Source organism: Rhinopithecus bieti, unplaced genomic scaffold (assembly GCF_001698545.2).
Source record: "Rhinopithecus bieti isolate Rb0 unplaced genomic scaffold, ASM169854v2 scaffold_79750, whole genome shotgun sequence".
In the NCBI taxonomy this organism is placed as follows: domain Eukaryota; kingdom Metazoa; phylum Chordata; class Mammalia; order Primates; family Cercopithecidae; genus Rhinopithecus; species Rhinopithecus bieti.
In genome coordinates, this window is record NW_016829669.1 from 60019 (window position 1) to 74562 (window position 14544).

Genomic DNA, 14544 nt, shown 5'->3' on the forward strand with positions numbered 1-14544 from the left:
TACTTGAATAACTAAAAAAGATAGAATGTGAATCTAAAAGAAATTTAACGGAATGGTCAAGAATAGAATCTATCCATGAGTGTGAACCAAATGGTGCTATTATGCTGTGGGTGGCCATTATTTTGAGGGAAATCAAAGCTTTGTTAAACACAAAAACATATCAAAGATATTTGAAATTGATAGAATTTTTTTTAACATTTTATGATATTAATAAATAAACCAAACTACAAAACATAAAAATAAAAAAAGGAATTTCCAGCTTTCCCTATTCCCAAGACGCAACAAGAGCTGACTTGCTCAATCCAATGGCAAATACTCAACCCACTGCAACGAATTTATTAAGCACCTACAGACATGTTGCCAGAGTTACTTGCCTCATTGGCATTAACTGCAAAGATAAAACATCCAACCAGTTGTTCTTTTGGTGGACATTTAAGTGCCTGTTAGGTACCAAGCACTAATCATAGGCATTTGAAACCCAAAATGAATAGAAAAGCACAGTGCCTGCTTTCTAGGTACTCCTGGATAAACTCCATATAAACTGGCCTGCAGCCAGGAGCAGTGGCTCACACTTGTAATTCCAGTATTGTGGGAGGCCGAGGTGGTACGATCTTGACTCACTGCGACCTCCACCTCCTGGGCCTCAGCCTCCCGAGTAGCTGGGATTACAGGCATATGCCACCATGCCTGGCTAAATTTTTTTGTATTTTTAGTAGAGATGGGGTTTCACCATGTTAACCAGACTGGTCTCAAACTTCTGACCTCAAGTGATCCACCCACCTCAGCCTCCGAAAGTGCTGAATTACAGGCGTGAGCCACCACACCCGGCCAGTCTTAACATTTCTAAAGAAATCAAAAACAGGTTGGTCAGGCATGGGAGCATAGAAAAAAAGGTTGCAGAAGCATCAACAGGGACCATGCAAGCTTTCTCGGTGAAGGAGGAGCCTTAGCAATGACTTCAAATATTGCAATCCCATAAGAAGACCTGCACCGTCGTAGCTGGAGACCATTAACTTCCCTAAAACCATTAACTCTTCACATCAGCCAACCCCCATGCTCTGGTTCCATACTCACAAAGCAACCTCTGACAATTATTTGGCTTCTCATGGGGGTCTGTGTCCAGGCATGGAGTGCTCGAGAACAAAACAAACATTAAAAATTCTCATTTCACATGGCAAAATGAAACAAAAATGGGAATATTATACATAAGTACTGGCCAGTGGCTCACATCTGTAATCCCAGCACTTTGGGAGGCCGAGGTGGGTGGATTACATTAGGTCAGGAGTTTGAGACCAGCCTGGTCAACATGGTGAAACCCTGTCTCTACTAAAAATACAAAAATTAGTGGGGCATGATGGTGGGCACCTGTAATCCCAGCTACTCAAGAGGCTGAGGCAGGAGAACTACTTGGACCCAGGAGGCAGAGATTGCGGTGAGCTGAGAACATACCACTGCACTGTAGTCTGGAAGACAGAGCAAACTCCATCTCAAATAACTAAATAAATAAACAGGCCTGCTCATGTCACAAGGGGGAAGACAAGAGGGAATATTTAACTTTCCAAAGAGAGGAAAGGAAAATCAGGATAGCAGAGTGAACAAGAGCCCAGTTTTGATGCCCAGACAAACCTGGACCATTTTTCTCACATGTCACATGGTAATAATATCTATCTCACAGGGCTGGTATACAATTTAAAGCTACATATACTTACACATTTACAGACATATAATTGTATCACAGCACCAGGCACGTAGTATACATTAAATCAATTATCATTATTGTTACGGTGTGTGAGTTATCTGTTTATTGGCTCTCAGCTCCAAATCAACTCTTCTTCACTCTGCTTTGTGAGACTCTGCAAACGTTTCTCTTTTCTCAGCTGGCAGAATTTTAAGCTTCACCAAAAGACAGCACTGGAGTGACCTTAAAAGGCAAAGTTAACAGGAAGACACCTCAGTTTCAGGTTCTCATCTTCTAATGTTTTTATTATTACTCTTATTATTATTATTAATCATTCAGCATGGGAGCCCGGTGGCCTCATGGTAGAGTTCCAGTTCTGCCCTCAGGCCACTCCCTCCACCAGCAGCCACATCCACCCACACCCTCCAGCAATGGCAGGCCACATCTACAGACCAGTTCTGCTCGGCTCACACCCTCCAACAACAGCGGATCACTTCTAGAGACCAGCGCCACCTGTACCCTGGCAAGTTTCTTCTCCATCTGAAGACTTGGAAGCCATGCTGTCTTCCAAGAAGTTTGCATCTCAGCCTTGATTGAAGCAGGGAGACCCTTCTGGTCCTAACTTTCTTTATTGTTTACTCTACCTCCAGCCTACAAGTTATAGCTCCTTAAAGTCCTCTTTGGCCCCTCTGAGTAGTTAATCACTTTTCTCTAGTAAACAAGCCTTTACTTATTAAGTTTGTCCTGTTCAAATATGTGGTTTCTGTCTCCTTACTGAACACAGACTGATACATAAGGTTTACCAAAGAGAATGAAACTTGGTATGAGTGAATAGCAGGTGGAAAGGTGTAGAGACAAGAAAAAGGCTGTCAGGAAATTGCAAGTAGGTGGTTCAATAGAACTGGAGGGCGGACTGTGGGTGGGACAGGGCTGATGAAGACAGATCTGATTCTGAAGGAATTTTTTTAAGTTATGAATTCAGCTTTCATCCTGTAAACAGGGATCCATGGTAGATTTCAAGCAAGATTCATGACAGATTCGCATTTTAGAAAAATCTCCCTGGTGGCAGTATAAGAATAACAGCATGAGTATAAAACGTAGAGGTAGGCAGAGCAGTAAAAGAATACTGACATTTCTGGAACTCACGAACCCCTCCATTGCCTCTATTCCCAGGACACAGGAACATTATACTTCCCAGACTGTTAATGTTATGCATGGCCCCATAATTTCCTTTGGCTGCTGAATTATGAAGAAACTGATGTGAATTACTTATGAGTCAAAGCAGTTAAGAACTGGTGCTTAGTTATCCATGATCCCTTCTTCTGCTGATACAAGCCCTGAAGCCTCATACTGAGAAGACAGAGTTAGGAGACAGTGGACTCCCCACCAGCCTGGGCCCTGAATAACACAATGTGACAATACACAGCCCCTTGCTGTCTTGGTTTAAGGAGCACAAGGAGAAACAACCCATTGGGATTTTAGGCCACTTAGATGTAGGACTACATGTTCCTGAAGCATGAACTTGTCTATCCTGACTCCATACAGAGACTTTCTTCTCTCTCTTTCCAGCCAGAATGGTAGTTAAACATGGAGTTTGTGACACAGATGACAAACCCTTGGATGAATACACTGAAGTGTCCCTGAGGTTAATACAGAGTTCTGTGTCTCTCGATATGGAAACCAGTCTTGAAAGAGTAAACACCAACTTCTTGGCACTTCACAGCCTTGATTCAGTCATGGTTGTCATCATTTGCCATCACGTCAATTCACACAAAGATCAAATACTGGTGATCCACAACAGCTTAAAATCATCTTCTATATATACATATACATATGTATGTTTTTTCTATATACTATTGTTATTAGGAGAAGAATTTTACAGACAGCTTTAACTTCAAGAGAGCAAAAAAATCATCCAAGCTGAGTATTGTCAAAAGAATTTCCCCCATAGCTCACAAACACTGTCCTCGGAGCACTGCTATTCAAATTGTGGTCTCTGTCCAGTAATAAATACAGATCCATGACACAATAAGTAAAGAAATTGAGCTGACTATTGGTGGCCGGGCACGGCGGCTCACGCTTACAATCCCAGCACTTTGGGAAGCCGAGGCAGGGGGATCACTTGAGGTCAGGAGTTTGAAACTAGCCTGACCAACATGGCGAAATCTTGTCTCTACTAAAAACACAAAAATTAGCTGGCCGTGGTGGTGGGCACCTGTAATCCCAGCTACTCGGGAGGCTGAGGCAGGAGAATCACTTGAACCAGGAGGCAGAAGTTGCAGTGAGCAGAGATCGTGCCATTGCACTCCAGCCTGGGCAACAAGAGTGAAACTCTGTCACAAAAAAAAAAAAAAAAAACTGTTGGCCATCATCTCTCCAAACTGTTTATGTTGTCCCACAGCTTTGGTGCCCTATTTTTTTCTTTTGTCTTGTTTTTACTCTTTTCTTTGTGTCTCAGTTTAGGTTATTTATTTATTTATTTATTTATTTACTGTTCTGAGACAGGGTCTCAGTCTGTCACAGTTTAGGTAATTTCAATCAACGTTCACATTCACTGCTTATTTCTTCAGTTGTGTTTGACAGAGCAGGAACACCATCATTTCAGACAAACACCGTCACTTTAAATCCCAGCTCCCTTTCTAGCCTCATGCATTTCAAGAAAATCACTTCCCTTCTAACTACTATCAACCAGAAAGAGCCAAACAGTAAAACAGAGATAACACAGCTCACAGAGGAAAGTAGGGGAATGTCTCTTGGGTAATTGCCAAACTTCACTCTCATACAATGGGCCCAGTAAAACAGTGGGCCTTAATAAGCACATTCCTTTCCCTTCAGGTGCACTAAGCTAGGGAAGCTAAATGTAAACTCAGGGGAGTAGGCCTGCAGCTGCAAAAAACAAAAAAAGTGTGGAAACAAACTCACAACTCTCCCTCCCAAATAAACACAACAAAAAAACACAAAAGAGTCCAAGCCTCCAATAAACTCTCCTACCCTAAATCCTTAAACACTCTTAGCCTGTAAAAAAAAAAAGTGCCTCCAACCTAACTCATCCAAAAGCCCCTCTCAAGTTCGTTTTCTCTAAAATAAATCTGTCCTTAACTGCCAAGCCACCTTTCGTGTTTCTTTGCTTTTTCTTTAATTCTTACAGGGTTGGGTCTACTGATAGGCCTGTCAAATGCATACTTCATCTCTGCTACCATCGCATTTTTTCTTCTGGCATTCCCATTAGACTCTTCTTTACAGTTTCCATCTCTCAGTTGACATTCCGCATCTATTCATGTGTGTGGTCCACCTAAGTCTGGTTCTGTTGATTGATTTTTCTCCTGATAGTGTTTTTAGTTGCTCTTGTGTGATCTTTGATTGAATGTTTGACATGTGTAAGACAGTAGAGACTGATGCAAGAAGTATTTATACCTGGAAATGGGCATGCCTTTCCTTCTACTACCTGCTGGTGTGAGGGGTTGAGTTGATCTAGTGATGAGTTGAAGTGGGTCTGGGTTTTGCTGTTGCCATTTTAGTTCAGTGCACCACTGGCTTCAAATCCCCCTAGTGCTATTGGGTCCCTGGTAAGGGCTGGGCTCACAATAGTCATGCTCTACCCTCAGCTTTACACCTTCCCTGTGTGCCCATCCACATTTTTTGGCTGTCCCTTGCTGTAGACTGCTATTACTTTTACCTGGTGCTTGCTGACCTGGTGTGGGGTCAGGGCCACTGTCTGTCATTTTGTTCCAGTCTCAGTATGAGGCAGGCCCAGTGTTCCAGGGTCCAGAGAATGAGGCTTTTTTATGCATCCTTCCTTCCCCAGGCGGAGGGACACTCTAATGGACTGGGACAATTTCCTGCCCGCAATTGCAGTGGGGGGTTTTTCTTTTCCTTCCCAGTGTGAACCCCAAAAATCTGAGACAGGTCTCAGTTAATTTAGAAAGTTTGTTTTGCCAAGCTTGAGGATGAGCGCCCATGACACTGCCTCAGGAGGTTCTGATGACATGTGCACAAGGTGGTAGGGTCACCGCCTGGTTTACACCTTTTAGGGAGACTTAAGACATCTATCAATATATGTAAGAGGTACATTGGTTCAGTCTGGAAAGGTGAGATAAATCAAGGTGAAGATGGGACAACTCAAAGCAGGGAGGGTGCTTTCAGGTCATAGGTATATATGAGACAAATGGTTGCATTCTTTTGAGTTTATGATTAGCCTCTCCAAATAAGGCAATCATGTCAGTGAGCAGAGGGGTGACTTTGAACAGAATGGGAGGCAGGTTTGCCCTAAGCAGTTCCCAGCTTGACTTTTCCTTTTAGCTTAGTGATTCTGGGGCACCAAGATTTATTTTCCTTTCACACCACCAACCTCAGTGGGATTTTCCTGCAGCCTGAGGCCAGCAGGGCTTGCTGCCCTTTCCCCAGAAGGTATGGCTTTTCATTTTTGTTCTGGAAGAAGAGTCTGGAAGAGCTTTGTGCATTTCTTGCAGTGGCAGCTGCTCCCCTGCCCAGACTGGCACTGTTGTGGGAGGCTCTCCCTGGTCTCCCACTCTGTGCCCAATACATTCATGTGTGAGGAAGGCTCAGTGGCCATCTATAGAGAAGCACCTGCAAGCGAGTGTGAACTCCACTGTCCAAAAATCCCAGGAGGTCTACACTTCCATGCTGACTCACACACAGCCTTCATTGATTCTTTAAAGGCATCGACTGAGCCAGTCTTCCCCACCTGTGTGGCAGGGCTGGCTCCTTCTCATGTTTGGCCACAGGCAGCCGTGTTCCCACCTCCTCTCCTCAGAGGCTCCTGCCTTCCTTCAGCCTCAGGCTGAGTGTTTGCCCTGTGTCTTCAGCTTCTGATAGGTTCAGGGAAAGGTATGATCTTGTCGATTATCCATTGTTTTACTGTTACCAGAGGAGCGAGGCCCATTCTGATTTTCCACTCCTAGGTCGCAACTGGAAGCCAGAGCAATGTTTGCAAACATCAATCAGATCACATCTCCTCATTGCTGAAAACCACGCTGAACACGATCAGAATGAAATCTCCATTTGGTGCAGGGAAGCTTTCAAGCTCCACACGGCCTGGCCCTGGTGCTCTTTCAACCTCAGCCCTCCTGACTCTCCAGGGCCCACTGTCCCAGACCATATGAAGCTCATTCTCAGAGAAGTCCTCCACTTCTCATTCCTGCCCTGAGGGCTTTGGCTGGCTTTTGCCTCTGCCAGGAATGCTATTTCCTCCTTTCTCACTCAGGTCAGGGGGGATGTTCCTTATCCTGGAATCCTCAGTTCGAACATTACCCTCTCTGAGAGCCCTCCCCTCTTTCTACAGTTTCCCCTCTCCCTGATCCCATAAAAGTTCAAACATCTTACCATATTACATATGATTTTGGAAACTTCCCAAAATTTATTTTTGGAATAAAGGAGATGGATGAGGACAAGGTTTCTCCCAGCCATATTTATTTGGTCCTCAATATTTTGCTCAAATTATCCAGGTCGGTAGTTCTCAACCTTAGCTGAGACAACAACGTCCACCTGCCGAGGGTGAAGGCCCACGATAGGCTGTTCTGGGCACCTGGAGGCAAATGGGGTCAGGGACCAGACGTCTTTATAGGATCAGCCTCCTGGGATCATTCAGGGACCATGAAGATACCATTTTCTGTAGGAAGCAAGACATCTGGTGACTGCTGTATTCTACTTCCGTCCTCGCTCACTCTCACCAGTGAAGCTGCCTTAGGAACAACACCAGCCAAGCAAGGAGGGTGTTTGGTTTGGGGAAAAAATGATCTATTGATGCAAAGCAACCTCTGTGCTAGTGGAGACCCTGTCTCAAGAGGAGAGATGGCAGACTCCACAGTTCCCAGCTATCAATATAGGAGGGGGCTTCGTTTTCCTGGGTCACTGAAAAAGGACAAGAGAACTCTCGGGCCTTGGTCCTGGAGAAGACCCAGGGGAACGTCCTCTAAGAAACACTCTGGGCAAAGGTTGTGGAGTTGTTTTATCTATAAATGTCCATATCTGATAGTTCAGGATTTCTTGCTTTTTAGGGTTTCACTAAAGTTTTAGGTGACTAAGAATAAAAATTATAGTTAACACATACTTCTGTATACAAAATATGCTAGAAAGGGTTATGTTATAGGTGAAAAAAAGAATGATTTTGTCTAATTCAGAAGTTATCTAAAAGTTAGTTCAAATTACAGTTTTGAAAAGGTTATTTATGAAACAATGTAGTAAGGAATCATTAAGTAGGGGAGTAAGATGCGAAAAAAGTTTAAATAATAAAACATTCTTCAAAACCTGATAAAGAATTGGAGATATTTGGCTAATTAACACTTTCATTGTTAAAGCCAAGTCTTGATTAAAGTAAAATAAAAGTATTGTAAAGAAATGAATCAGCAGTTTGGCAATTCTTTTTTAAATATAGTTAAACATGAAGCTGGATTGAGTGTGGAACCAAATTTCACATCCATGCTTGCATTTCTTCATGCTGTTTACCACTTTGCTTGGATAGTGCTGGAGTACTTGTTGGTCATGTGCCTAAAGTGAATTTCTTGATTGCACAGAATTTATAATAATATTGATGAACTTAAGGATATTAAATTGTGTATCAGGAATAAAACATGTAATATGTGGGTTTTGGGGGTTGGTACACTGTAGCCTCCAAGGTATACTGAGTAGGAAAATTTAGGGTTGGTCTCCTGTTTTTTGTTTCTGCTTCTAGTTTTCATTCATTTGCGTTTATTCTCCTCTAGCTTTGTGTGTATGTATATGTGTATGCATATATATATATATAACCATTTTTTTTTTTTTTAGTTCCTAGTGGAAGGCTTTTACTTGGTTCTGTGAATAGTTATTTTGTTTCCTATGCATTTCTAGCAAATCATTATTTGTTCCATTTATCTGGAATTTCTATGCTGCCTTTGTTGGGCCACAGGAGTTAATGGAGCACACCAGCTTCCTATCCTTAAACTAATTTTTTGGATTCTAGGCTCCCTGATACTTTAAGTGTGTTGAGTATACTCTAATAAATAGAATTTAAGTCACATTTCTCTCTCTCTCTCTGACTAATTTCTCCAAAATTTGTAAACTATTTGTGAATATTCTTAATTCATGGCAATGTGTTTGTTTGCATACAGTCAAGCGGGGTCAACTAGGACTGGTCAGGGAGAGAGAACCCAGAAACATGGCATGCTGGCAAAAGGGTAAGAATTTCTTAACAGCCAGTCACTGGCCTCTTTCTCTCTGTACAAACTGGTTAAACAAATAGTAAAAGTCACTGTTTATCTCCTCTGTAAAGTTTTAATTAATATAAAAGAACTTTAATTGGTTTAATAATAATAAGAGCTTAAATCAAATATTTTGTCAGAAACGTGAAAAATGTAATGCCTTTTATTTAGTTCATGTGATTTGAGTAATCTTTGGGAAATAAAGACAGTTTTAAAGATTATTGGTAAAATACAAATGTCTTCAAAATGTAAACATGTGGTCTAAGTTATATTCAAATATCAGGTTTGCTAAATGCTTTAAGGTCATAAACTGCTTCTTTAGCTTTTGAAAATTGTTTAACTTGTCTGCTTTCCTCCAGGTGAGGCCTGAGAACATGTGGAGTTGGCCACACCCCTAGCTAATGCTGGAAATAGTCAAAACTTATCAGAACATAACTTACCAGTTTTCACATTAAAATTAAAATTGCTGAGAGTCACCATTATAACACATAATTAAGACTACTAGAAACAGTTTTACATGCAAGGTGTGTAAGAACAGTAGAATTTTTTGTAAAAGATTATAAAAGTTTTTTGCTTCTTTAAAATTTCTGAGTTATAATTTTGGCAAAATAAATAATTTATGGTAATTTGGAATTCCAAAATTAAACTTCAGTTTTAAAATTTTCTTTCCTAATGCCTAGTTTTTTGAATGGATCGGGGGGCCCTTGAAAACATCTGGAAAAGAAGTAAACAAGATTATTTGACATGGTTAGGTATATGGGATTGCCAAAATGATGTTCAATCTTCTTTAGGTTATATTTTTGTGAATAATACTAATACATATTCCAAAATTATATGGGATTTCTAAAATTCTAATGTGTAAGTATATGCTACCAATTATAATTATGGTTATTGTGTTAAGTTACTGTAAACCACAGAAATAACTAAATTTCCTTATATAAAGGAAATTTGTTCTACCCAAGTAGAACAAAAAAAATTAAGTAACAAGAAAAGTCAGATTTTCATGTTAAACCAGCTGATACTGAAATTGTTTAGATATACAATTTGAATAAATTCACAGCTTAAGTCAAATTACCTTTGATAACTCATCAGTTATCAGTGCTATGCACCTAATTTAGAAAAACAACTGGTATTCAAGAGGATATACATCTGATGTTAATAAGCATGGACTCATGGAGAACCAGGATGACCACCTTGTGCTTTTTGAGTCCTTAAAGTTTTTATTATTAAAAGTTCTGCATTCCATGACTCATCATGGAAAAGATAAAATAATCCAAAGTAAATACATTCATGTAGTAACTTATAAATTACTAAAATAGTTTATAACCAATGTTTGGCTCTATATTCGTGGGAAAATAATTAAAGCTTCAGGTACATTTGGTCACCTGGTGGGCCATTTGAACATTTTATAAAGGGATTTCACTCAATTGTTATTTTCAGTGCATGTTTTCTGGTTGTATAAAAGCTTTCCTGGACAGGCAAGGTGGCTCATGCCTGTAATCCCAGCACTTTGGGAGGCTGAGGATCACCTGAGGTCAGGAGTTCGAGACCAGCCTGGCCAACATGGTGAAACCCTGCCTCTACTAAAAGTACAAAAAGTTAGCCGGGCATGGTGGTGGGTGCCTGTAATCCCAGCTACTCAGAAGGATGAGGCAGGAGAATCACTTGAACCTAGGAGGCAGGGGTTGCAGTGAGCCGAGATCACACCTTGCACTCCAGCCTGGGTGACACAGCAAGACTCTGTTTGGAAAAAAAAAAAAAGCTTTCCCATGCCAGAAGGCTGATATTTTCACAGCAGATTATTATGCTACAGTGTAGTTTCATCTGGTAAAGAAAACTTTTTATGGTTTGGATCTTCTGAGAACGTCAAAGAAAAACTGTCCTTGCCATCCACACTATTACAAAACTTCAGGATGTTGAACTTTGGGTTCATAATCTCACAACTGAGAAGAGTCCCTCATCACTCTTGGAAATGTACACTCATTGAAATCCTTAAGGTAAAACTAGCCAGGAAAGTTTCTCCCCAGAAGAAAGTGGCATCCTTGATGTGAACTGCTTTTTCCACGTTCACAGATTAAGACTTCTATTATCATGAAACTCTTTTCTTTGAATATTTTTTCTTGCTTACGCCTCTATAAACAATAGAAGTGAAAAGGGAGTCGGTCTGTTATGTGCACTTACTGGGTATAGTTTTATTTGTGAGGAAGTTTACAGCCAGCCCTATACATGGAAAAACTTATACTTTGATAAATAAAAGATGAAAGCCTAATGTAGGTACAAAACTTTAATGGTACATACATTGCCTCGTATTCAGTTATAAACAAAACATTGATTCATTCCTTTTAACCCACATCATGAGTTAAAAAGAACACTGCCAGGAGGTCTTCACTCTTCTAGAAGGGCATCATTTGTTAGGTCCTTTTTCCATGGTTTAAAGTAAAAGAAGCAATGATTAGAAATGTATCCCTCATGATAGACTCTATAGCAAATTATACAGTAAAGGACACAAGAAACTTTAAATTCTCTTGTGAAAGTTATAATAGAATTGGCTGAACAAGAAGTATCTGTGCCGGTGCTGGCACTTGTGGCCTATGGAAAAATACATCAAGTGAAAATTATGGAAATTCAGTGGTAGTGGATTAACAAAGAGACTACTTATTAAGTGAGTAGACTCTTTATCTAGCTCATTCTTTGCTCTATTTGATTTTAGGAGGTTTGACTCATGGAGACCCTGGGTAAGGACCATACTCCAAACTCTTTGTACCATCCTCTCAATAATCATGAGAATAGTCTCCCTGGTGCACTGGATTCTCTCGAAGGTTTTATTGCTTGCATGCAGCCATCTCTAGAACATCATATGGTCTCTCTTCAACTGGAATGACAAGAACTGAAAGAAATGTGCAACCTTGAGGACACTGCAACCTATCAATGAAGTGCTGAGACCGGAAACCCAAAATCATGGTAACTGAGAGTGGCGCTAAGGCCCTAAGTTTTGGCCACACTCTCACCTAAGAGAGAACCTGACCAGAAAGGGGGAATATTTTTAAACAAAATTCTGGGATGCCATTGTTTTAGACTAAGATCATGCACTAGGCCCCAGCAGACCAAACCAAGCCAAAAGGGGTTATCTGTGCTAAGAGTTTAAGGAAACACATAGATTCTAGAACAGACCAGGTTTTGTTTTTTCTCCTGCAAATCTCTATAACAAACATTCCTGATAACATAGATATCCATCCCCTGAAGTTCCCATTAAATCTTTTAACCAAATTCATTTCCTCTTGCCTAGAGACCATCAAGCTTCAGATAGTTATGCAACAAAGGTTCCAGTCAGTTCCAGGTGAAGACACCACCTCTGGCCATCAAGGAGCTACTCTGCTTCCACTAGACAGAGCAGGGTGAGAGTTCTGTGATCCCCAACAGGTAGGGACTATGCCCCAAGCCAGCATGAAGCAGTTACAGAAGAAAGACCATTGGTCCTTCTGCCTCCCACAAGGATTTATGGGAATCACATCTCTCAGGGGGAAAATGAGGCAGGAAAATAGGGACTGGAGGCAGGGAACATAAGGCTGATTCGCACTTCAGCTATGACAGCAAATATCCTCTCCATAGGGCGTACACCAAGTAAATGACTTTGTAACTTTAATTCATCCTCTTCATTACATAAAGCATATACCATGTAACCAATGGAATCCTCTAAAGGATATTTAAACTCCCAAAAATTCTGTAACGGGGCTCTTGAGCCCCCACCCTTGGGCCCTCGCCCAGACTGTAGAATGTACTTTCATTTTCAATAAATCCCTTCATTCCTTCCTGGCCTTGTTTGTCCATTTTGTCCAATTCTTTGTTCAAGACGCCAAGAACCTAGACACCCTCCACCAGTGACACCACCTGGAGCTTCCTTCTGCACTTCCTCTTCCTCCTCTACTCAAAGACAGTCAAGTGGATCTGCCGGTCCTCAGGGCAGGTGCTGAGCACATGTGTGCTGGACATGCTGGATGCTGGGCAGACGGGGTTGGGGGGGCTGTGGACAGGACCCTCCCCAATACCCCTTCTCCACTTTCTACTTTGTCCCCCTCTTTCCTTCGAAGGGCCCTGAAGGGCACTGGGGCAGTCGGACCCGTCTGTGGAAGCCCCCACTCCCACCTCCTTAGAGAGCAGCAGGGACCCCTCACTCTTGAGTGCCCCTCCAAGGGTGGCAAGACAACAAGCCAGGGAGACAAGAGAATCCGTGTTCCTGGCCCAGAGAGGATATGGGCAGAGGGCATGGGAAGATCCCCTGGCCCGGATCCAGAAACAAGAGTTCAGCCAGGTGTGGGATGGGTCCAGCCCCGGCATGGAGTGGACAGCCTGGAGGGCAGAGGGGGCCCCGTGCCCAGGGCCGTCTCACCCACTGTGGAGACAGGCCCCCATGTGAGGTGGCAAGCGGCCTGGGTGACAGTGAAGGCCTCTTCCATCTGAGATATGAATCAGGGCTGCCGAACCAGGAGTGACCTGAGGCTCCCCCACTCCAAAAACCTTCCAACCCCAGACTGCACACAGCACTCCCTCTGGGATCAGCAGCCTGCAGGGGTGTCCTCAGTCACAGACCAGGGGACCACACAGGGACCCCGAGGACTCCAGAGGCCCAGGCCTGTGGGGCTCATCCCTGAGGGGCCCCGGTGGGCTCGGTGAAGATGCTGACCATGTCCGTTTCTTGTATTCTCAGCCAAACTGGAGTGAGGGTCCTCAAGGGCATCCCCTGGCATTGGGCCATCTGTGAGGGAGACAGACTGGCCCTCCCCGGCCCAGCAGCTCAGCTCCAGGGGCCCATGTCATCAGCCTTCCTGGGACAGAAGCCTTGTCCTGTCTGGCCTGTATTGTACCAAATGTCTCAGTCACAAAGTTTTCCTATTTCTGTCCTGGAGAAATGGAGCTTTACTGGTTTGAAGGTCTTAGGGCCCATGTAGAGTGAAGCCTCCCCAGAGGGCACACAAAAAATGGTTGCATTTAACATGGAGACAGCATTAAGTCTGGAACCTGGGACATTCTCTGGTGCCCCTTAGTGTTTCCATGTAAAGGAAGTTAAATAACTTGCCATAGAGGTTTGCAACAGAGGCACCTGAACACAGAGGGGGAGGGCTATTTAACTCTCAGAGGCTGACTGAAGATGAGGCCAAGCAGGAGAGTCCTGACTCACCGAGGGCAGGGGAAATGTGTGGGGGCTTTGGAAGAGGATAAACTCATGGGCCCCGTCAGAGGCTCTGAATCCACAGGTCTATTTTACAGCTGTATCTGGAACCTGGGGCCTGCAATCTAGGTGTCACTGGAGACCTCCTTGCACACTTCACAGAGAGTGTGCCCCAGCCAGGCTGGACTTTTTTTTTTTTTCTTTTTTTTTGACAGAGTCTCACTCCATCACCCAGGCTGGAGTGCAGTGGTGCCATCTTGACTCACTGCAACCTCCACCTCCTGGGTACAAGTGATTCTTCTGCCTCAGCCTCCTGAATAGCTGGGATTACAGGTGCCTGCCACCACGCCTGGCTAATTTTTTGTATTTTTAATAGAGACGGGGTTTCACCATGTTGGCCAAGCTAGTCTTGAACTCCTGACCTCAAGTGATAGGCCTGCCTCGGCCTCCCAAAGTGCTGGGATTACAGGCATGAGCCACTGCATCCAGCCCCCAGCTGGACA